This window comes from Brachycentrus maculatus, unplaced genomic scaffold (genome assembly GCF_059751285.1).
Source record: "Brachycentrus maculatus isolate JH-2025_06_01 unplaced genomic scaffold, ASM5975128v1 h1tg000081l, whole genome shotgun sequence".
Lineage (NCBI taxonomy): Eukaryota > Metazoa > Arthropoda > Insecta > Trichoptera > Brachycentridae > Brachycentrus > Brachycentrus maculatus.
In genome coordinates this window covers 890,910-916,500 of record NW_028280835.1, presented here as the reverse complement: position 1 = coordinate 916,500, position 25,591 = coordinate 890,910, and the positions used below count along the sequence as shown (strand labels likewise).

At 31.1% G+C, this 25,591-nt stretch overlaps 1 protein-coding gene across 1 annotated transcript in view; it reads left to right on the top strand.

Moving 5' to 3' along the window:
* The window catches only part of Cad99C (cadherin 99C), a 177,002-nt gene that overhangs the window by 48,432 nt on the left and 102,979 nt on the right, over positions 1-25,591 (top strand). The window lies entirely within an intron of this gene.

The window sequence follows — 25,591 nt, the reverse complement described above, 5'->3', positions numbered from 1 at the left end:
CAACACTTTTGTAGAAGAGACGCCCACAAGGCAGCAAAAACTATAGGAAAGTCTAGCGTTGCTATTTTTATAGAGCTTCTTATTCCATCCGAATTTCTCGGTCAATGTAACTATTTTCAGCTCGTTTTTTTTTGTTCATTACTTTTAGTTTTTTCGATGAAATGTATCATTTACAAGGAAATATTGAATTTATAAGCATGCAAGAACTCCGGAAGATGCCAAGTGCTTAACAACAACAAAAAATATGCTTTTAAATTAAGTTTTAGTCGGTTTTTATTAAATTCTATTGTGACACGTGTTTCGATGCATTCCGCATCATTATCAAAACACCGTATGATGTGGAATGCATCGTATCGTTAACATGCACACGTTTACCAATAGACTTAAAGAAATAGTGATATTTACCAATTAAAACTTAATTTAAAAATGGATAGTTTTACCACTCGATCAATGTAATCATTTTACGAATCAATCAATGAAAAAAATGTATCTGTAAAAATGAGAATCTTTTTAAAATTATTTGGTAGAAGCATAACGAATGATTTAAAGTAAAAAATATAAGTTACAAGGTAAGATGTCGCCGCCGGTAAATTGCTTAGAATGAAGTTAACAGTTTTTTATTCACTAGAAGCTTGGATTTTTATCCTTACTTTATTATTTGGAATAAAGGAATACCTTCCCGGGGCGAGGTATCGAATGTCCCGCAACCTGTCGGTAAGGAAGATGTCTGCATTATCAAAGTAGTTACAATAAACGTCACATTAGCTACAGGGTGGCTTCAGTAACTTAAAATAAGAAGGTTTTTATGGTTCAGTAATCTCAAATCGGGCCGGCATCGGCTCCAGCTAAAATAAGTTAATTTAACCCGTAGAAAGAGGGTCCAGTTTCAAGATAATAGTTTAATAAGTATTCGTAGCAATGAAAAATAAAATAAAACAAGTCTGACTACCAAGTAAAAAAATATATATAAAACCCTTATCCGCACCCAAATGGTGCATAGGGCACTGAGTCATATAAACGCAGTGTTATCTTGATCGTTTATACATGAAGGAAAGGTGATCAGCCCTCCGCTTCAGGTACCAGTCCATGGTAATTTCGAATTAATATTAAGTAACAAAATAAATATTTATATTCTTATCAACTCCGACAACGATATTACCACCATACCATATATGAAGACCTGAGTTCTGCTATCTGTGAGGTGTGAAAATGTTTTTTTCTCTGTGTTTATTGTATTTTTTATGTAATTTACAATGATATAACGGATGCAATACCTTATGCATCATCGGATATAGCTTATAGATAAAATATTACATTTTATAATTTATATTTGAAGCACTAACTTTGTGATTTTCCATTTTATAATTAAAATGTAACTTTGTTTTAAAATCACTATAAATTTTATGGTGATTTTAAAACAAAGTTACATTTTAATTATTGTAAATTAGGTTTCACAATTTAGTATAATAAGCGGAAGCTTTTAAAAGCCTTGCCGTTTTTCCTTTTATTATTTATATTTTACCGTTATTCATATTTTATTACGATGGATCTTGATATTTTATGAATATCGTCAATGCCCAAACACGTATTTTTTAATAAATCTTGATTATTTACATTAAGTATTTTATGAATATTTCTACCAAATACCAGCTGCACGTTGAAGTTGATGATATACATGTATATTTGCAATATCTAACTGAAAAAAATCTAGCATATTTTAAATTTTAAATTTACTGTTTTTGTATCAAAACAGGAAAACGCAGTTTTTTCGAATTCGGCATTGGCATAGCGATATTATAATTATAATAATCTCTTAAACAATATTGTTTTTTTAAATATTATTTTTATTAACCTTGTTTAATCAAAAATATGCTTGTATTTAAAAAAAATATATAGAACGTTCTACGTCCATTGAAATGTAACAGGTAATATTATTAACAGAAAAAAAATCACACATAAAGTCCATATAACATGTACTTTTTTTAAAATATAAATATTATTTTAAATACAAATTATCAAATGATTTTAGGTAAAGGATATGAGATATATGTTAAAGCATAAATAACAAGGTTGACCATATGAATACAATGAAATTAAATAAAATTTCTCGAAAGTCGTTATGGCACATTTTATAAAACATTGTGAAATAAAACTAAAACATTGTTTTTGACTACATTTTGTACCGGTTTCGACAAGAAAGTTGGAGAAAAATACCAAAAATTAAATTGGTTTAAAACAGTGTTTCTAGTTTTATTTTATAAAGTGAAATAAAATAACTTGACATAATTTTTTGTTATATAATTAAAATGTAACTTTGTTTTAAAATCACTATAAATATTTTATTACAACTTACATATAATGTCTACCGGTTTCGAAGCCAACCGTTTCTTTATCAAGACTGATTAATACTCATCAGTCTTGATAAAAAAAGACATTATATGTAAGTTGTAATAAAATATTTATAGTGATTTTAAAACAAAGTTACATTTTAATTATAAAATGGGAAATCACAAAGTTAGTGCTTCAAATATAAATTATATTAATTTCTTCTATAATGCCTTATACGTGGCAAATGCCTTATAATCAGAAGTCACTTTTAAGTTTTTATTTGGTTAAAAATTAGTTGAAAAACCATACCCGAGTTGACAAGTTAAAATGTTGAATAGATTAGGCGTCACGCCAGAGCGGATCGTACCGAGAGCCGAGGAGCCCGACCAACTCGCCTTGTTCTTGCGGTATTCCTCAATAATTATTATTCGTCTCGCGTGTGGTCCCGAAGGAGGAGGACCTAGCGACCGGGCCCGAGGACTCGGGAGGAAAAGGCAAAAGGAAGCGGTTGGTGACCTCTGACGAGCGAGCCGCTACAAAGAAATCACGACGAATTTAAATTTATATTTTCATAAATTTATTCGTTAAAATCTATCCATTTTTAATATTAGTTTTACATGGTAAATACCACTATTTCTTAAATAGCGGGTTGTGGTCCCGTGGTTAGTGCCGCGGACTCATGAGTTAGAGTTTCTCAGTTCTAACCCACTTTACAACAATTCAAAACTTATTTCTAATAATAAGCCGCTTATGCTCACAGAAATAGTATGAAATTAAAGTATTTTTGTAAAAAATAAGAACACAAATATTTCTATATTATTTTTGACATCTCATCAAAGATGAAGAAGAATATGGAGGTCTGGGCATTTACGGGGCTTACGACCGTCATAGGCTGGTTTAAGTGATCACTTTACACACGTGTAACATTCACCAATTCTACCCATTATTGACAACCACACTACTCAAATTCTTGGAAGTTCTATATATATGAACCAATTTAGAAACCTTGTTCTTGAATCACTAGAACTTCACTAGAGACATCTATTGGTGAGATGTAAAGAAGCTTTTTACTAAGCAGAAACTCTTATATTAGTATGTGAGATCCGAATCCTGGATTATAATCACACACATGAGAAACGCCAGAAAATACCATTTTCATTTTTATTATTAAGCTTATAATTTGACCAGATAATTTATTTACAACATTTTGAGTGTGTCCAAATACTTGTTCACAAAATCTGGATTATATCCAATTACAGGAGTTATTTTCATATTATTTTTGACATCTCATCAAAGATGAAGAAGAATATGGAAGTCTGGGCATTTACTGTAAATGTATTAATGTAAATGTTTATAAAAATGAAAATGGTATTTTCTGGCGTTTCTCATGTGTGTGATTATAATCCAGGATTCAGATCTCACATACTAATATAAGAGTTTCTGCTTAATAAAAAGCTTCTTTACATCTCACCAATAGATGTCTCTAGTGAAGTTCTAGTGATTCATGAACAAGGTTTCTAAATTGGTTCATATATATAGAACTTCCAAGAATTTGAGTAGTGTGGTTGTCAATAATGGGTAGAATTGGTGAATGTTACACGTGTGTAAAGTGATCACTTAAACCAGCCTATGACGGTCGTAAGCCCCGTAAATGCCCAGACTTCCATATTCTTCTTCATCTTTGATGAGATGTCAAAAATAATATGAAAATAACTCCTGTAATTGGAGATAATCCAGATTTTGTGAACAAGTATTTGGACACACTCAAAATGTTGTAAACAAATATTTCTCTTTTATTATTAAAAAAATCTATTGTGACACGTATTTCAATCCATTTCGCGTTATTTTCAAATACCGTATAATAAGTATAATACCGTATAGCTAAGTTTAAATTTTACAGTTGCGTCCTTGGGACGTTGAAGGATAAAGAGAGGGTAGAAGCTGCTTCTTATGTTTATTAATTTTTTTAATGAATAATATTCATTGTTTTGATAATAAAAAATAATATCACTGTTAAAAAGAGCAGGAAACAAAACGAAAAATGATGGCAGCAATAAAGAATTAATTTTTGTCAAATTTAGTTTACAGTATTTCATGAATAAGTAGTTATTTTAAAAACTAAAGCAAATAAATAATATCTCTTAAGCGTTCATCCGTATTTCGAAGGCATGAAGAGGCATCAAGGCTATTTTTTACTGCCCAGTTCAATTGATTCGTAACTTTTAAACTGTTTTGGGAAGCTGTCTACAGTAAAAAAAGTCTCATTGTACCTTACAATAATTGAATAATTACGTAAATTTTTGTTGAGCAATAAATAATAATAGGTTTTAGGTTCAAATGAAAATGTTCAGAGCACCTGATGCGGAACATCTCACCCAGCCGTGCAACGCAGGGCTAATCCGTAGCAAACAGGCGTTGGTAGTTATTTTTACTATTTTCCGTATAACCAGGAAGGCAACGGAAGATGTATATCTTTCAACTATCTCGCTATCTTCTCCCGAGGTACTTGGTACCTGCTGTACACCATTTATTATCTTCGAACTCAAATTAAAAGGGCTGAGATGATTATCCTCTTACTTTAGGTGAAGTAAGCCGTGTTAGAATTTGGGACTATGCTCACTCTAAAAATGAACAATATATGTACAACATTTTGAGTGTGTCCAAATACTCGGACCTCACATAATAATATAAGAGTTTCTGCTTAATAAAAAAAGCTTCTTAACATCTCACCAATAGATGTCTCTAGTGAAGTTCTAGTGATTCAAGAACAAGGTTTCTAAATTGGTTCATATATTTAGAACTTCCAAGAATTTGAGTAGTGTGGTTGTGAATAATGGGTAGAATTGGTGAATGTTACACGTGTGTAAAGTGGCCACTTAAACCAGCCGATGACGGTCGTCAGCCCCGTAAATGCCCAGACTTCCATATTCTTCTTCATCTTTGATGAGATGTCAAAAAATTATATGAACAATATATGTTCTAATCAATTTAGTGCTTATATTTTTTTATTATTTATTTTCTTTTATTTTATTTGTTCGGGAATTGTACAGCTTAACATATAAAAAAAATTAAATAATAAACAATAGTAACATTAACAATACCATCACAATACGTTAACAAAAATAATTACGTTAAAAAAAAAGCCAAGTAAACAATTCCACATTTATGTTATAATAACTATTAAAAATCATTAGAGATAAAAAAGGGTATGGTATAAAAAAAAAGATTTTGCATGAAAGAAAGGAGAGGAGAGGAATTTATGAGGGTGGTTAAAGGTTTTTTTTTCTAGGTAAGAAGTTTAAAAATAAGAATATATTTATACATACATACATATATTTTGGAGAAATAAAAAAAATTGTTTTATTATTCACTCACATTTTTATTAAAAACTAACTAGTTTTGGAAACATCTTGTTGCCCACTTCTGGGTTTGTTTTATGACTTTGTCATTTTATTTCTCCAAAAAACATACATTACAATGATCCACAAAGTTAATGCTTTCAATATTCAAAATATAAATTAGTGCTTATTTAATAAATGAAAAGTTTGCTTAGCAAATGAATGGACTAAAAAATTAATATAAATTCTTTTCAAATAAACACGTAAGTAAACGTATACAAATAAATATGGAAATAAATGTCATGATTAAGGTCGTACGGAAAGTAAAAAATCGTCGAAAAAAAGCAAAGGTGTCTTAGGTTTTATTTTTTTTATGAATCGAATAACTGTTATATTCGTGTTTGAGAATTAGCTAGTTTAAGTCAAATAATCTGTAATCGATCACCTTAAATTTTGAGTCGCCATATTTGATGGCGTCATCAATAAATTAATTAGTACCTACGCATGAAGTTTATATTATATTTTGCCAGTACTTGCCTAAACCGGGAAAAAATATTTTTCCTTATCGCAACGCGAACTTCGACCTGCCGTTACGATTATATAAAACTATCTTACTAACCATAACGCCGCTTTTCCGCAGGGGTAGGCAGAGAGAATCGAACGCCACGCCACTCTGTCTTTACAAACATTATTTGCCTCTTCCACATTCATGCATCTCCTCGTACATACCCGACGATTATTACGACTCGTGACCCGGCCGCTTTCAAGTATTTGACATACCTGATTGTGCCAAGTTTTCCTCGGTCTTCCTCTGCTTCTTTTTCTAACTACATTCGTCTCATACATTTGTTTAACCGTTCTTTCCTCACTTATAGGTTCCACATGTCCAAACCATCTCAACACACCTTTCTTAATTTTATCGATAATGCTTATCTCAGCCTTGCATTCTTTCCTTATTTAATCATTCGAATATCTATCAAACATAGTTTTGCCACACATTCGACTGAGGGATCGCATTTAGACTGCATTCAGTCGGCTTTCATCCTTCTTATGTATAATATATTACAAGAAATCAGTCTATGATAAAATATCCACGCTCTACGGACACGATCATTTTTCTCTCGTGATGGAAAACGTTTAATTAAGTAATCATTTACATGCATGGCGTAACAGTATCCGTCTCCGTACTACGTTTCGTGATTATGAATATTGGAGCTTAATTAAAGTTACGTGAATACGTTTTCATTCAGAGCCCACTAGAAAGAGGCGTTTTGTTTCGGATATTCGACATGGTAGGAATTAAAGAACCCTGTAATTATTATTTTTGTTTTTTCATCATAAAAGCAATACCAAATTACCCGGCGTTAAAATATGCAAGAGCCTAGAATAATTCATAACTAATATCGGTTGTTATTCGTAAGCCTTAAAAGCAAAATATTTTAGATTTTTAATAAAAAAATCGAGATCTTTCATCATATATATCATACATCATTCATCTAAAAGAGGCATTCATCCTTAGTTTTTCTTTGTTTACGTTTTATAGAATACGCAAATACAAATTTAATATCGGTTGCTATTTTCAAGCCTTCTCTTAAGACCATCGATAAATCGCAACTTAATTTTCTTAAAACCCAGGTAACATTTGCCGTATTTTTTCTTCTTCTAAAAACATCGTTTTTGTATTGAAAAAAAATGTTATTCTTGGGAAATAATTACATGGTTTTGAAAATAAAAGAGTTATTGAAAGGTAAAGAGAGAAAAAATTTAAAAAAAAAATTCACAAATTTAAGTCTCTTCACTGAGTTATGTATTTTTGAATTTTAGATATTTTAAATGTAACTCCCGAGTGGAGAAACCCAGAATAGTGAACAAGTGCTTGGACAAACTCAAAATGTTGTGAAACGTTTTTGAAAAAAGGCACGTAATTCAATTTGCAGGACAAGATATTTCAATTAGTCTTTCTGTAAAGTGGACATGTTACTGTTTGTGTTGAAATATTTCATGTACGTACGGTTTCTGTGCGTTAGATAAGGGAATATATGATTCAGGAAGAGTGTATTGTGTTAGGTGGTTTAATTACTGTGTGAAGATTACCACGGTGTTCACATGAGCTGAGAGTATCTCGCGTAGGTATGTTACTCGATTGTTAAACGCGAAGACCGAGATACTTGATAATAAACATCGTGGTTAATTTGTTTCTTCCTTGTTAACTCGCTTTTTGACTTAGTACGCTGTATTGTTAGAATATTTTTACAATGCCTTTAGTGTGACATATTTTTAAGCAATGTAGACTGGTATGAAGACCCATACAAAAATCGGTGTTAATCCTAGACCACAGGACTTGTTTCAATGTACCTTGATATCGTTAAATATACGTCAATAAAAAACTCACATTTTACCATAAACGTTACAAAAAACATTTAAAATAAATGCAACATATTTTGTGAGAGCTTTACATAAAATACGCACATGAAATATCCAGCCTATGAGAGGTCATAAACCCTGTAAATACCCAGACTTCCATATTCTTCTTCATCTATGTTGAGATGTCAAAATGTAAAAATAACTCTCTCGTGGAGAAAAATCCAGATTTGTGAATAAGTATTTGGACACACGAGAAATGAATAAAATATCATAAAAAATCTAAGATAGATGCTAGTTGTCACTATATTCTTAACATGTGTTGCCTCGGTACTTCTCACAGATCAGATGTCCGTCGTAAATTTTACGAGTGTCCCGCTATCCAGGGTTAATCATTAATTAAACCAGTTTTTTTTTAAATGCTAAAGGCAGATCTGAATTTTGGGAAAGATTTCAGGACTCAAACCCTGTTGCGTTACCTACTACGTTTCAACATGCCATACCAACTCACAATAAAAGTTTTTTTCGGTTCTATCTTGTAATTTATGCAAATAAATTCACCTTAGTACGTAACCATTTTTAAGGTGTTGTTATTTTTAATGCCAAAGTATTTACACGTATTGTACTCTTATTATTAACTTTGTGGGCGTATCATTTGAATGCATCATCCATTATTTGTATTCTGTGACTCGTCTGAAACAAGTTTTTAAATTTTGATGGCTCTGTTTAGACGCTTCAAGGCAAATGTGTCACTAAATTCGTGTTTGTAATGCTGACATATTGAATTTAATTATTTTATTTCCGCGTGTATTCAGATAATGGTTGAACTAATAAAACGGCAGAAAGGCACTATTGTTTTATGTTTAATCGATAAACAAAACCATTTAGGTCGAAATTATTTCCTAACCAGAATATTGTACAAGGTTATAGTGATTGTGAACGCGTTTAGAAATGGAGCTAATGAATACTTATATGATATAGTCTTTTTTAATAAAAAATACAGTGGACAAGAATGTATAAAATTGTTTTAAATACTTGTAATATTTCGTAGGGAACACCATGGTCTATTTAAAGGCCTAGTATTCGTTTTAAACCCAAGTAACATTTGATTTGACTGTTTTTTTTTAATCACTGTTTTTGTATTGAACAAATAATTTTTTATTCCAAATAAATATTTGGTTTTGCAAAAAAAATAATAAACAATAATAATAATAATAATAATAATAATAAAACCCTTATCCGCACCCCAATGGTGCATAGGGCACTGTGTCATATAAACGCAGTGTTATCTTGATCGTTTACACATGAAGGAAAGGTGATCAGCCCTCCGCTTCAAGGAACCAGTCCAGGGTAATATTGAATAAATATGACAGTGAAAAAATCACTTATATTTATTTTACCCCCCTTGGGAATCGAACCCGGGACCTCCAGAACGGTAGCCGAGCGTGCTGACCATTACACTACGGAGGCGGACAAATGAACAATAAGGAGTTAAAAAACATATAAAATTATTTTTTAAATACATATTCTAAAAAAAAAAACAATATGCGTTGCCGGACGTCTTAAACGTTTGGCTTTAAATTTCAGCAGAAAAATGTTTAAAGCATACTTTTACAATTGGAAAAAAAAAATTACTCGAAATAAATGTAAGGTGTTGAAAACAAGGAGTTACTGCAAAAATATATGTATTAACATATTTGTTCACTAAAATAAATATAAGTAATTTTTTCACTGTAATATTTATTCAATATTACCCTGGACTGGTACCTGAAGCGGAGGGCTGATCACCTTTCCTTCATGTGTAAAATATCAAGATAACACTGCGTTTATATAATGCAGTGCCCTATGCACCATTGGGGTACGGACAAGGGTTTAAAATATATATATATATATATATATATATATACATATATATATATATATATATATATATATATATATATATATATATATATATATATATATATTATATATATATATATATATATATATATATATATATATATATATATATATATATATATATATATATATTTAAAAAAAATCTTATTCAACAAATATATTTTTTAAATGTGCGTGTAAACTACTGAATTGTATATTTGAGAGTACACCTTTAACGAGTGCTTCACATAACGGGTAAGACTAAGATTCTGGAACGAATTATTCTATTTATGAGAGGTTCCACTGTACTTAGGTACAAAAATATATTAATTCATACTTATGTACCTTGTGGAATGCGCACATATATATTATGTTATTTATTATGACATACGGGTTCTGACCGCCCGCGCACTTTCCTAGTCTATGTGCGCAAGAGCAAGGTCGCGTGAGCCTCCTCTCGGGAATTCAGGGTTTAGTGCCGCTCCTATTTCGCTACATATATCGCTCACTCCTTTCAAGAACGTCATAAATCAAAAATCGACAATTTTCAGCTGTGCATGTTTTCGGAATGCCCAGAAAATGTACTATATCCCAGCAAAAGAGGCATATTTTTAACTTAATATTTACCCGCTACAGGGCAGAAGGTGTTGTTTTTGCATTTTGAAGAAAAGGTATTGTTTAATTATTTTTTTTAAATGTACTTAATATTTTTCAAATGGAGAAAAAACCTTCAGGTTTTACCTAAAAAGATCTGTTGCCAGTAAAAAATTCAATAAGTGGCTTGATATTTATTTTTAATACATTGTTTTACATTTTTAAACTTTGGAAACGTTCTCCTGAAAAATCAAGTTTTTTTTATTTATGACGTTCTTGAAAGGAGTGAGTGATATGTACATACTCGTGTTAAACAAATAACTTACTTCATATATATAAAATCACTGTTATAATATTTTTATGTACAAACTAGTGCATGTCTTTCATAAAACTTTCAGTTACAGCATTTTGAGTGTTTTCGAATATTTTTTTACAAATCTGGATTATTTTCAGGTCCGAGTTATTTTTTACATTATTTTTTTTACCAAATTCCAAGAATTTGGATAGTGTTGATTTCAATTATGGGTAGAATTGGTGAATGTTATACGTGTGTAAAAGTGATCACTTAAAGCAGACTATGACAGTCATAAGCCTCGTAAATGCCCAGACTTCCATATTCTTCTTCATCTATTTTGAGATGTCAAAAATAATATGAAAAATAACTCCTAATTGGAGGTAATCCAGATTTGTGAACAAGTATTTGGACACACTCAAAGCGCTGTAAATCAATTTATTATTTTCTTTTAACGGTTCTGTACATTCAAAATAAATAATAGCACGTTACACGCTACAACTAGAAAAAATAAAATTATTGAATCCATTTCGCATAAATCATACGCGTAGATTATTATATTGTGATGTGGGTCTAATGTGTATATTTTAACGATTTGAACTTTCAAAGGCGCTCCGCTCCTATTAGGTATTATAATACCCCGGTATGCCCTGCTATTAGGAGAACATGAACTTGAATGGGAAGACATGACAGAACTAGAATCTCTAGATCATACACCATGTGGTATGCGGCATACCGGATTCGGGCTGGGTGATATGCCGCAACACCATCGAGTCGCGAATTTGCCATAAATATAATAGCTTATTACTTCAAGGATAATATACATAGTCCGCAAATTCTCGCTATTAACGCCTATTTTCTGCTAGTAAGTTGTTCGAATAACCTGTGTGCAAGTATAATAAAATAATTTTAAAATTGTTGCATCAATTCAAACGTATTCATACTTATAAGCCGCATAAAATTGAATATCATGTTTTTAGGCTGTTCCCAGTATGTAAAATAATCCCTTGAATGTTTTTTGCAGATACTTTGTGGCACATTTTATAAACTGTATAAAATAAAACAAAACAACTTTGTTTTTAACCACTTTTTATCGGTTTTTTTAAAAATCATTCTCTCTACACCCATCGTTGTATTGTTAAAACAAACTGTGTTTTTTTCTAGTATGTTTAATTTTGTGTACCAATTTATACTTTTCTTAGAATCATTAAAACGCCTTTGTCTCTTTCCGAACCGCACCCTTTTCTAATAATAGTTCCTCTACAATTATTCGTGACACGCGTTTTCACACTTAAGAAAATTTGTGCCAAAATAAAATACAGTTATTATTACATTTGAAATTTACTGCGAAATTTGTCATCGTAAATTCTGACATCATAGCTTCTTAATGAAATTTCACAAGATGTGTTCAACAAATTCGATTATCTTCTAAGGGGGACAGAATCATCAATCAAGTACCTACGACTATTTTAAGGTTACACAATGATGGCGCCAAATAATAAAGAGTAGTCTGATCGCATTGTGATGATATGGCCTATTTAATCATATTCGAGTTTGTAATACTAATAGCTAACTAACTGCTTTCCTGATCTATCGACCTCTCTTCATCAATTTTAATGCAGCCCATTTTCGGTGTCCATTTACCACAAAAGATTATAGCGTTGCCTTCTTTCTAAATTGTAACACAATTTTTCGTCTAGTACTTTCGATAATTGCACTTGATTCTCCTGACCTTACTCTCCTTCATTGTTCATTCCAATTAATAATAAATCATGATCTTTTGTTCTGCGTTTAAATGGTAAAAAAATCCGCTTAATTCGGCCTTGCATATTTCACGGATATCCCCATAAATCTAATTTTCTCTTCATTGAAATCAGGAACACTAATGAATATGATTCATTGCCGATCTTTTCCGACCGAAATAAGCCCGTGTTAACAAGAGCCGGTAACTGTAAAAGTTGTAATGTGTTTTGTAAGCGGAAAATGAAAACAATGTTGGTATAATCTCGATCGACAGGTCAGTCACTGGGGCAGTGCACGGAATAATGATTTACTCGGACGCTGACTTTGTTACGCCGAAAAAACGGTTTTGATTTCACTACATTACCATAATGGGTGACCATTAATTAATTACGGACATTAGGCAGAGTAATGTGTGAAATTTGGTAACATTACTCTGTTACGAATGAGTAAAAATTAAGCTGTTCTGAATAACTAACAACTGTAGTGTTTTAGGTTCACGTCAAATAAGATAGTGAAATTTCTCGTTGGATGTTCATTGTGTGTGTAATGTGTAATTTGAGTAAAATGACGAAATAACGAGTCGATTGTTTAATTCGACTGGTTTTGGTGACCGATAACCGGTTCCATCACTCTCGAGACATCAAACTAATGCATATTGAAAACTATATTATGTTTAAAAATCACAGTAAATAATAATATATTTCTCTGTTATTTGATATATATCTATAAAAAAAATTATGTACTTTTCATAAGTGTTTCAAGATATTTAGCGTGACCTGTTCGTCGCAATCCGCGTTCATTCAATACCCATTGCGTGCAGTTTGTACCCGTCGAGATTTAATTCTCCTCGATATTTCACAACCCATGCAGACCTCTCCTTCCCCCGTAACACAAACATTCTACGGACCTGTAGAATATAGAATATTACCCGTGAGATAAGGAATCACGAGATCGCTTAGCTAATAGTGCCGATGGAGTGATTGACTGAATTATCTGCAGTTGGGAAATTTGCGAGTAACGATAACGAGATACAGCGAAACATACCACAAATGTTGAGAGACAGTGAAGGCAACAGCTTAGCATTCTCTGACAGTTGATATGTACCCACAGGTACTGTTATTTCTTTAATAAGACATCCATTGCAAAGTGATTACATCAGTCGAAAATTCAAACAAATGGTCCAATTGAAAATATCGTACTCATATGCGTATCGTTGTTCGAAAAAAGCATTAATACTCATTTTTTAGGCCAATCTAAGCCTGCTGTATCCTACCCTCATTTATCTATAAAAGTATATTACCGTCAATCTATATCCCACGCACTTAAAATCAAATATCGTTTAATTTATCATTTTTTGACATCTTAAAATAGATGAAGAAGAATATGGAAGTCTGGGTATTTACGGGGCTTACGACCGTCATAGGCTGGTTTAAATGATCACTGTACACACGCGTAACATTCACCAATTCTAGCATGATCGACAACCACAATACTCAAATTCTATCGTTTAACTTAACGCAATTTACAAAGACAACAACAAAAAAAATATGAAGACGGGTATGAAAGTCTGGGCATTTTCAGGGCTTATGACCTGTTATAGGCTGGTTAAGTGATCACTTAAAGTCATTCAATATTAGTCTCTGCTAAATAAAGGCTTTCTCAAACGAACATAGATGTCTGCAGTGAACTCACACATAAAGCGATATGATATTTATGATATATGTAGGAGTTCAAAAAAATTTAGTAGTGCGATCGTCAATCAGGTTGAATTATGAATATTACATTATTGAAAAGTGCTTAACCAGGCTATGAAAGGTCATAAGCCATGTAAATACCCAGGCTTCCATATGCTTCTTTATCTATATTGAGATGTCAAAACGTAAAAAAACACTCGTGTTTGTGTCAACCAGGCTGGAATTGAACCCAAGTCCTCATGGTTGAATACCATGCGTGCTTTAGGTAGATTCTAGTTTTTATATATCTATTGTTATTAAAAATTCCCAGCTGGTACTGCGTGTTAAAATTACGTACCTACTTCTTTTCGTCAAGGTAAGATATCGTGAGATAATCTACCTTTTTTTTTAACAAACAAATCCTTTAAAATGTACGATTACGTAGTTTCCAAACACCCTTTTTGTAGCATCTTTTCGCTTCAAAAAATCTCACTTAAAGCCCAAAAGCCGTCAGTTTTTTGTCAACTTGTTCCACAAAACCGAGTCTGATCACGAAGAGATTCCTCTCTTTTGTCCGTTTAACATTATCACGGCCATTAATATAGGTAGGCTTAAAACTAGAAGGTACATTGCATGTACTGTTCGTCTAAACTGCTGTACTAAGCACAGTGGGGGTAAGTGGCATTTTTTTTAGGTATTCTTATATTTTGATTGTCACAAAACACGGTTTATTAGTTAATATGTAGTAGATTTCAAAAAATGTTTTGTTTATTTTATTTTGTTGGCGATTTTTAACGTAACACGATATAATTCTTAATATATCTTTATTATCTCCTTTGATGAGTGTTTTAACGTTGCAGAAACTAAAATAGAATTTTTGGGAATTACGATATGTTTTTTCTTCTTCAAAACAACCTCAAAAGCAAAACAAAATTTTATAAAAATTCAGATGTATGCGAAAGTTAGGTTTACAACATTTTCAATGTTTCTAAATAGTTATTTACAAATCTGGATTATCTTCAATTATAATATGAAAGTTAGGTTTGTTTCAACAAAAAGTAATGGTTGAATTTCACCCTTATCATAAAGGCAATCTAATAAATAGATTTTACAGAGTACGTATTTATATTTCAAAGCTTATCATTAAATGATACAAAAAAAGTAAACAAGCACCACTCAAAATTAAACTACACTTAAGACTTCGTATAACACGGTTTCATATAACACGGATGTATAATTTGTGGCGTATTTTTTGTATACACATGAATTGTACACGCTTTTAATGACACGGTATCAGAAAAATAAATGAATTAAATAATATGTTTGTTATTGAAAAATTAAAGTAGGAACATATTAAAATATAAATGTTTTTTTATTCCCTTATCCGTACCCCAATGGTGCATAGGGCACCACAGCTTATAAACGCAGTGTTATCTTGATCGTTAACACATGAAAGAAAGGTAATCAGCCCTCCGCTTCAGGTACCAGTCCAGGGGTAGGTAATATTGAATAAATATTAGAGTGAAAAAATCACTTATATCCTTTGACCCCCCCTGGGAATCGAACCCGGGACCTCCAGAATGGTAGCCGAGCTGTTGACCATTACACTACAGAGGCGGATGAAACACATTTTTTTTTTAAATCTTATTGTCATCATATTAATATATACTATCTTATTAACCCTTATTTTGTATGAACTTCAAACCTTGTATAACACGGGTTTTTGTGGAACCATATAACCGTGTTATACGAAGCCCGAGTGTACTTAAAATGACTTTTTGATTGGCTTTAAATACAGATACGCCCTATGTGCTTAGGCACTGCAGTACTATAGCCTTCCTGTACTGTAATGTGGATACAGTGGAACAGTGTCGAACAGCGAGGCATTCCGTGGCTAATGTTTCACTATTACGACCGCCACTAATAATAAGAGTGGGTATAAACACCCGCCCAGAATGTCGTCCTACCTTAACAGGGATTCCTCAACTTTTCACAATTTTGCACCATTTTCATAAGTTGAACTTTTGTTTAACCCTAGATTACTAAACTATATTTGAAGATACAATGCCATTTGTGGATCGCACAATATTGACATAGGTATGTAGTGGCTGTGCGGAATAGTGATTTTTGTTAAATGTCTCTTACATTCTTTCCTAATAAACCAAACTTAAGTGCCATATAACCGGTTCCTATTAAAAAAAAACACTTTTGATAACTTTTCGTGTGTTTAATTGCGTAGTCCGCCAGATGAATGTTTAGTTATTAAGGGTTAAAGAGATGAAATAAACACAATTAATATGATAGTATTATAAAAGAAAAAGTTTCTAAAACTAGTTTCAGAAGCTCTAAATGTATGGAAACATAGCTTCCAAAACTAGTCGTCATAAAATAAACTCAAGTGTTTTTCTTTTATAATTTCATCATGTCTTACCACAAAGTGAATGCCGAAACAATAAATAACGTATTATAGTACATGAAAATACTGTTTATTACGAAAATTATGGCAGTCAGATCACATTGCTTAGATCATACGGGGTCTGACATCGTAGTGAAGTATTTACATTAGCGTTTGTCTACCGTTATGAGTCCCAGAAGGTCGAAAATAATTCATTTATTATTTTCTACCGTTATGAGTCAAAGAAGGTCGAAAATAATTCATTTATTATTTTTTAGCGATTTTCAACTAAAATATTGATTTAATATCATCTTAGACTAGAACCTGAAGTGTAGAACTGATGTAAGAAATACATTTTCCTTTTTTTTATTTAAAAAGAGAAATATTTGTGTTTTTTATTATTTAGAAAAATACTCAAATTTCAAACTAGTTCTGTGAGCCTAAGCGGCTCATTATTAGAAATAGGTATCAAATTGTGGTAAAGCGGGTTCGAACCGAGAAACTCTGACTCAAGAGTCTGCGATACTAACCACGGAACCACAACCCGGTAGTAATAATAATGATTATTCTTGATTTGTGCATATGAATAATATTTTAAATGCTTTTAAAGATTAATTATTACTATTTCTTTTTATTATTGTAATGTAGTTAATATACAATGTGGTGTTACCTTACACTTTGATACTATTAAAATTAATGTAAAATGAACAATTTGAAAGGATTTATAACTATAAAAATGCAGCTCATAACTATCATAAATGTATATTTTGTTAAAATATATAAAAAAACGAGTTTTCATTATGACGTCAATGGTCAAATTAACATATATTACAATAAAACTGTTTAAATGATTTAAAATTCTAAGAAATCGCCGTACATGTTGAGAAACACTGGTCCACGATAATTCCTGTCACATTCCAAATGGACACCGCAAGGTCCAATACAGGATAGAGTCATTCAGAATGGGTATTGAAATTATAGCCTATGGCTTCCTAGGGTTGAATCAGAAAAAAAGGACATAGGAACAGGGGTACCGAATTGTAAAGAAGGAAATATTTCATTGTCTTCTTTACAGGTCATTCGTACCTTAATACTTAACGACAGCTACATAATATAAAAGAAATGTCCTTTGGATTTGAAAATTTATAACGCAGAGTACAATCATCTGGTGACATTTTAAAAATGGGTACCTACAAATTATTTCATTTCAAAAGCATTCCTATGGATAAAACATTGTGTGGATATCACGCACAACTAATACAAATAATATATACGTGAGTTTAAAATATTTTAGCAGCTTTTAAGAAGCACGCTGTCCGCCATGAGCAATGTCTAGTATTGCGCGTGTTGCTGTTACGTTCAACAGATGGCGCTGCCATTTAAAAATCTGTTTGGAAACAACATTTAAAACAATAAAGGAATAATGCAAGGCCGAGATGCGTTAAGATAAGCTAAGATAAGATAATGAGATGTTTTGGGATGGTTTAGATATGTGGAACGAATGAGTGAGGAAAGAACGGTAAAACGAATTTATGAGGCGAACGTAGTGGGAAATAGGAGCAGAGGAAGACCGAAGAAAACTTGGCATGCTCAAGTATGTCAAATACTTGAAAGCGGTCAAGTCAGAAGTCGGAATAATAGGCGGGGATGTTTGAGGAGATGCATGAAGGAGATATGGAAGAGACCAAGAATGGTTGTTAAGATAGACTGGTGTAGCGTTCTATTTTCTCTGCGTACCCCTGTGGGGAAGCGGCGTGATGGTTAGGTTAGGTTAGGTTAGGTTAGGTTAGGTTAGTTAGGGAATACATAGTAAAACACTTAATAGTTGATTAAAAGTTTTACTATGTATATACATACATCATTGATAACCTATTTCTATGTTGATATTGATATTTGGTTGGTTGGAAGATATTGCCTTTTAGCAATAAGCCCGCCAATGTACTTATTTATTTTCTGTACATGAAGTTTAAATAAAAAAATAAAATAGATAAATCCATTACATTTTGTTAAATGACATTGCTTCAACAAATATAAATATGATTAGTTATGATTCTTTTCGTGTAAAATATCATAATGGAAACAATTTATATCCCATTATATTCGCTTTAAAATACGCATGCGTGAAGGGTGTTGAACTTATAGGATACCACAACGGTCATAACATATTATATCATGTTACAGGTGATGTAGGTACACTGTGTTGTCATCATATTAAGGCCAGTAATTAACATTCTATTTATTTAAGTTTTCCCTCTTTCTAAAAAAACTGTTAGTTATTCGTGATAAATTTTAAGATAAAATCGTTATAAATAAGTATTTACAAATTAATATATCTTTCATATTATTTTTTGACATCTCATCAAAGATGAAGAATATGGAAGTCTGGGAATTTACGGGGCTGACGACCGTCATAGGCTGACGATCATATTTTTCTTCGTATATGTTGAGTGACAATATAAATATGTATAACAAAATCTACCAAATAAAAAATACTTTAAGTTAGTAAAATATATTTTAAGATTTGAAAACATTATATTAATTCTTATAGATTGTATTTTGTTATACACTAAATAAGCAATTAAAAAATATTTTGAGCTAAGAGATTTCATAGAGTTTCATGATTTTCAGCTAATGCAATGACCACCTCCTGTACATGTATGCATCATAGACATTTTAATTAAAATATACATATGTATGTACATTAGTTCTCGCATTATCACACTGCTTTCATGATCTCAGCGGTAGGCAGACATGCAATCATTTTCAAGTTATTTTTGAGAGGTGTGTAATACCGACTCTTATAAACGTGCATTCACATAAATGCTACGCTTATTTTGAAGTTATTAAAAATATTTAATACTTCATTAATAAAATATAAGTTACAGGACTAAAAGTCTTCCAAACAACAACAAAAAAAAGATATTTTTAATATAATATAAATATATTTTTTAATAAAGAATGGCGTTGCACAATAGTATAATTATACCTTCCAATATTTTTTTCATCCTTGTCATTTTTTGTTTATCTTTTTTTTTACAATTAAGATAAAAACATTTCCTTCCTACCCTCATCCGCATTCAATGGTGCATAGGGCACTGCATCAAATTGAATCAATGTCAAGTTGATCGATAATTATACGAAGGTAAGGTGATCAGTCATACACCTAAGATATCAGTGCAGGGTAATATTAAATAAATATTAAATTGAAAAATATTTATTTATTTTTACCCCCTCTGGGAATCGAACCTATGACCTACGGTATGGTAGCCAAATGCGGTAACCACTATACTACGGAGTTGGACAAAAAAACTTTCACTATTAACTTAATTTGATACCTTATGAATATATATATTTTTATCCTTTGTATAAAAATACTATTTACTTTAAAAAATAGTTATATTTTATTACACGTATTATTTCCAATTTTGTATAACACAGATATTTTACAAGACAGATTTTCTGTGTTGTAAAATTGTCATAAAATAATTGTAGTGTGTTATCTAAATTTTTTATAATTACATATTTTATAAAATTTACTGCACGAATGGAGTGCTTCAATGAATTTATGTAAAGTTATTTTTTTCTTATTATTTAACTTATTTGAGTATAATGAAGTAGTGGAAACGAATATTGCCTTTATTATCACATCAAAAATTAAAACTATAAACTCGAGGCTCATTAATTTCACAAAAAAACTTTAATTTTTAATTGCATTCTCCACATGTTTCTACGCTCTTTATCTCTCCCCAGACTTATTACGGCCCGCGTAGAGGTACATTAGGAATTTGGAATTGTTAATAATATGCGATAATAACCTGAAACAGAAACGCGTCGTGGGAACTGGATCAAATGCCGAACGTTTTATGGACGTTTACTTCACCACGTTCAGATATCAAATACCACGACTATTGGGCGAGTTGCACTGCGCCGAAATGCGAGTCGCTATTTACTGACAATGAGATATGTGCTCGGATATACTTTATATCTCGTTTGCCATCGGTTCCTTTACTTAGCAGGTCATAATGGGTCTTATATTCGATAGAAAATGAAAGTAAACTTGCGTGGATATATTACAGGGGCGCAACTAGGCATTTTGGCGCCTGGTGTGTTATAAGAAACAACGCATGCTTTAAAGCATGGGTGGCCAACATTTTCAGTAGCCGGGCCAGATTTTAGAAATGAGATTTCCTACCGGGCCGTAGAAAAAATTTCAAAGCAAATATATATATTGTAAGTTAGGTACTTTTCAATTTTATTTGCATGTTTAGCCTCGTAATTCCGTTTAATGTTATACTATTTCAAGATAGAAACAGAATCATTGCATATCAGGCATGTTGGTTTTGTTTTAAATTCCACGAAAAAATAGTTTATTGTCCATCTGTCTTAAAAACTTCTCAGTTCTTCTGTTACTCTTCTCTTCTTTAGTCCAACGTCTTCACTACTTGACGGCATTATAGGTCTTGAAATTGTCAGAATAGTGAAATACTCCCATATATGGGATATGATACGAATTACGCACGATGGAATGTTCTTTTGGTGGTTTTGTGTACACCAAATGAAAAAATGTGTCATTTGCTCCACGTGCCGCGGGTTGGCCGCCCTTGCTTTATCGGGTGTACTCTCAAATATACAAAGTCAGTAAGCTGGCTGCGCGAGAAGCCACACGTGTTGTCCTCGCACAATTTAATTACTCTATTAATTATATAATTACGATATTTAAAAAAATACATCTGACACTTGACAATTAACACATTTTTTGAGAACGTACATAAAAGTATAAAATTCAAAAGATAGAAACAAAACCTAACACATAACTTTTGGTCAAATGAACTTTGATTATTATGAAATAAAGCTGTACAACCTGCTTCGGTTATCCATAGTCATTAATAAAATCTAAGTATAAAATACAAAGCTATTCAGTAACGGATAAAAGCAGTGGATAGATCAAAAAAATATCGCATCATTCGGCCACGCGTATTTGATTGCATATCAGAAACATTTTTATTTTCACACGGTTACATAAATAAGTATTGTAAAATGTCCTCCGACACAAGAAAACTCAGGTAGAGCACATTATATATTTGTTAAAATATAAATAAAAACGTCAAGCTTACTTAATTTTATCGCATTTTAGTAATATTTTTTGAGTTTTTTTTTCCTCAAGTGTCAATCTTCATACGAAAAATTAAAAACCATTCAAGATTTGTTGCCTAAAATTTCGGCCCCACCTTCTTCCGTCTCTGTTAGCTTTAATATTATTACATATACGTATATAGGTAATCATAAACTGCAATTCTACCTACATATTTATAGTAAAGTCTTGTTGTAAAGCTATACAGAATAATAAAACCTTGGACATACGATGAAAATCGTAGATATATTCATATTTATTTATTGTTTAAAAATTTTATGCAGTGTCATGATTTTTATGGCTTTATTATTTGCAGATACATGGAAAATTTTCAGACTGAAGGCTTTTATTACGAAACTTAGTGCTCATTAAATTTTTTTAAAATCAATAACGTTTTTTTCTGGATTGTTTTTCGCAGATACTTTGTGGCACATTTTATAAACTTTATATAATAAACAACTTTGTTTTAACCACTTTTTATTATTATTATTATTAGTACACTTTAACCAACCGGTTTTGACAAGAACCTTGTCATCATCAGGGTTTATTAAATTCTAAAACATTAAAATACTAAAAAAACATTAAAATACTCATAGTTAATTACATTCCCTTACCAAAAACTCCCACACACTCCGTACACCATATGAAAAAACGTTTTTTTCTAATTTGTCGTAAATTATGAACTTACTTACTATTTTGGTGTCTGTTAAGGAGATTATTATGTCAATTTAAAGATAAAATGTCTCAACATATTTAAAATATTTTTTTCCTCGTCGGAAATATGCACATAGCTTAAGACCTGACAGTAAATGGCTTTCAATCACTTTATTTACTCAATGATTAACATTAAATATTTATATTACATATTTTATCTTTTTACATTCTCGATACTTAATATATTGAGATCGCTGTTTCCATTTACGATTATGAATCATTTTATCGAAATAATAAATTACTTTCTTAAATACATTTTATCTTTAACATAAAATTTTATTTTTCCTTTTTTCCTTCCTCCCATTCCTCTTCCAGGCCTCCCTTAACTTAATGTAGGTATGTACAAATAAATGTCTTATTTTATAACTAGGCTGGTACAAGTTTTGTGTTGTGTTATCACTTAAATATGTTTAACTTCATTTAACTATTTTAATCTGAACAAAATAAATGCATAAAAAGTTAGTTATTGCATGAAAAAGTCGAGGTAACATACAAAACTACTGTATTCAATTCGATTTTCTCCTTTCGTGTAAAATTTACAAAATGTTCGTCCGGATAACAACGCTAACCGATATCTTAAAATTTGTAATATTATGGTTTCTAAAACTGAAGTTGGTTTAAAAGTCTTCAAAGTTATTAATACATTTTTTTCATTAGTTGATTTGGCTGTCACTTTGCGGAAAAATCTATCCATTTTTAATTCAAGTTTTTCTTGGAAAACACCATTGTTTCTTAAAATCATTCCGCAATATTCTCAAACACCGAATGTGAAGCTAATTTTAGGTTTGTGTCCTTATGACGTTTAAGGATGAAGAAGGAGCGGTAGCATTTTCAACTATTTATTTATTTGTTTATTTTTGATCAGTGGGAACATAAACAATAAGGGATAGGCTTTTTTGATTCTCATATTGTTAATTATGGTTTTATTATTATTTATATTTTTATGAATTTCTATTGTTTCAAAATGTTGCGGTGTAATTCTTTAAAATTTAAGTTATTTTTTAAAATTTCAATATAAAAATCATTTTAAGGAATTCACGGTAATATTCTTTTACACCTTTTTTAATGGTACATTAAACGACATCCCCTATAAAAACTGAGGCATAATTATTACATCATAATGATTGCCTTCTTGGTTGAGTGAGTGAACGATTCACATCTGCTTAGTTATCAAAGGTTACGAGTTCAATACCCGGTAGTATTATAACAGCTGGTAATGGTTAACTAATAAAGTCTTTAATCTGAAATAATACTATATTTTGACATCTCAATATAAGGCTAAAGTCTGGGTATTTACAGGACTTACCGTAAGCCCTGTAAATACTAAGACGTCCATACTATTTTTTTAATTTACTGAAATAAATAATGGATAGATATTAATTAACACAACGTGACTGCGGAATCAATTAATGAATTTCAATACTCATCTTTATGATTCAAATATCAAAGTAATAAATATACCATTTTCAATATCATTATTATTTAATGCATTTACATTTTGGTAAGTAATTTTTACTTATAATATATGTAGATATATGAGTATATAACCGCTCACCGAAATTTTATGTCTACCAGTTTCGAGACGTTCCCGTTTCTTCGTCGGGACAATCACTACAACAGCATGCAAACAATACTACACGTCACTACCATAGCACTATATGCACGTAACTACAACAAATGTTGATCACATACGATTTTGGTCGACCCGAAGCCAAACATGCACTAAGGATTGCAGAACAACATGCACTAAGGGCCGAGTAATGACATGCACTAGGCAGTGACGTGTAGTATTATTTGCATGCTGTTATAGTGATTGTCCTGAGGAAGAGACCGAAACCGGTAGAAAATAAATCTCGGTGAGTGGTTGTATACTAATATTACCAACATTTTTTGTATAAAAATATAAAATTAATAGATACTATATTTTATCACATAATAGATACTAATCACTCATTTCACTCTCATAAATTAAAATTATTACACCTTGTTCCATATAAAAGCCAAATTATGAATTATCTTGAAAATTTAGAAATCCAAAAAAACCTAAATTCTAATAATAATAATTTATTCAATAATATATTGTTTCAAAATTCTTCACCTTTGCTTTGCATTTTTCCTTTGTTTTCAAACTCCGCCCCTTGACTAACCCCTTCCCCTTACTTTCCCCTCTCCTTATTTATAGAAAAATTTTATATTTTACATTTTAGTTATTATACAGACCTGAATGATGGAAGTTTAACTTGTGAAACATGTAGTCTATAATAAAACTCAAGTGGTAAAAAACAAGTGTTTTCTTTAATCAATATAAAATTAATAAAAATATATTGTTATTATTATTATCGCGGAACCAACGAGATATAAGTCAGGCGTTTTGTTATATCGAATTGACGTATTAGATATATTCAGTTGATATTTAATCGTTAAACGTGATTTATATCGATAATTATTGTGACTGGATCAAGCAAAGTATGAGATTTTGCGTTAAGCCATTATTAAACGCGTTGGCCCAACCTGCACAGTGCATATCTGGCCTCTTGTACCACCTGTCGCCTATACATTCATACATATCTTACCTGCAAGATTTATCAATAAACCTAGTTTATATGTGCCTATTATCAAACCAAGTTCTCGGAATTTTGATTATAAGGATTCGTTATGCAATTAAAAAACGAAAGAAAAAAAATAATCATCAATCAAGTTTGGTGCTTGCCCTTTCGTTGAATTTCAATTTCGATGCTTCAATTCCTTTCTGCACCTTTTTAATTAATATATTCATAATAATTTGTAAATTATTTTGAGACATTATCACTGTAGTCTTACCTGTGCCCAATTATGCTTAGTATACTAGATGCAAAGGGTATTTCAGATAATATAGCATTATTTTGTTAGAATTTCGGAAAGGCCATAAAATTAATTTCATATTTATTATTATAATTTTTATTTTATTTATTTATTTATAAACATATTTAAAAATTTATTTATTTATATACATATTTTTTCTGTTGATGATCTGCAAGAATAAAAATAACATTTTTCTCATACATTTAAATACAGATTATTTTCAAATAAATACAAATCGCATTTGAGGGGGTACTCTCAAACAAAGCCAAACGTGTTTCTGCGCACATAAAAAAAATATAT